This window comes from Echiichthys vipera, assembly GCF_963691815.1.
Source record: "Echiichthys vipera genome assembly, chromosome: 11".
Taxonomy (NCBI): Eukaryota; Metazoa; Chordata; class Actinopteri; order Perciformes; family Trachinidae; genus Echiichthys; species Echiichthys vipera.
Genome location: NC_139836.1, coordinates 16,205,901 through 16,207,410, shown reverse-complemented (window position 1 = coordinate 16,207,410; position 1,510 = coordinate 16,205,901).

Below are 1,510 nucleotides of genomic sequence, written 5' to 3'. Positions count from 1 at the left end.
AAGCTGTAAAGTTTAGTGTTAGTGACTTTATATGTGGTCACAACCCTCATGTTCTGCCTTACAGTGTTCCTTTTGTGAAGGTTTGTCAACCTGCTTGTGTTCAGGAGCTTTACATAAATCCTCTGAAATATTCTGTTTTCAAAGACTTTTAGCCCCTGGTTACCATGGTAACCTGTTACTTCTGAGGACTGTCAACCTTCCACTTACGGTCTCAGTTACTTTGAAACATGCAAGATTTCTGAGACAAAATGCACGTTGAGCCGTTAATATTTGCATTTGTTTTTCTTAAAATAGTCACTGTGAACACAAAATTGAGCTTGGAGATAGTTTTTTTTTTTCATTTGTGATAATGTGATTTTTCCAAGTACCCTTGGACAGAAATGTTTTGTTATGTCTGTTTTAATAAATACATTTAATAAATAAATAAATCATTGGTTTTCTAATGTTCTGTCAAATGAAGAGTTGTTCAGCAGCATGCAGTATTTTTCACTTTTACATGTTTTACTTTAAATTTAATTATGATCTGATTTCTTTCCACATCCATGGTGTAATGAATGATACATCCTTTTGAATTTGACGACTTGTTTATGAAAAGGTTCAAAGCACATGGGTTTGATGGATCGATCCGTCAAAAGTGTCGTCAGAGTCCACTCAGAAGTGTCAAACGAAAATGAACAAGCTGATGGATCACAGTTTGTACTCACACTTGTCATGTTTAAGCAGCAGAGATGAAAAGTCACAAATTCAAACACGATAATGAATCCTTATAGTTATTACATCTTAAAACTAAGAAAGAGGTTCTAAGCTGTGGCATTTACTTCACTCTTTGACTTTTCACCCAACTTGTAGAGCCACCTCATCATTTATACTATGTATAATTACATGTGAGGTCACTACTTAGTCATTATTTATATTATCTACAGAATTATATGTATTTATATATCATATACTCAATTCTGTTACACTGCTCATATCTGCTTTTTGTTCCTTTGCACTATGTATCCTGCTAGACTAATTAGTCACATACTATCAACATTATCATAGTTTTATAATTCAGCTGTACAACATTATCTATATTATGTATTCACAATAAGTGTTACTCTGCCCATAGTGTTGACTGCCAAAGTCCCTCACATTGGGAGATAATGTCACTGTTTTGCTCCTTATTTGTGTATGTATGTGTCTATGTTGCATTTTGTATATTTGTGCATTTGTGTAGGCTATTCTAAAAAATTTATATTTTTGTGTTGGCACTTTGAGCCGTGGGAAACTATGTTTTATTTCCTATTACTATGTATGTGGAAATGATAAATTAAACTTTAACATGAGCTTGAAACTTTATCAGGCCAAGCCCAGTAAGATAAAGAATTGTATCAATGTTTCACTCCAGGTCAGCACAATATGACTGATAGCATACTGAGCACCACCCTCTGTTACCTTCCCACCTTCACTGCAAACATTACTAAATATATGTGCCCGATTTAATCTATATTCATAAAATGTTATAAAA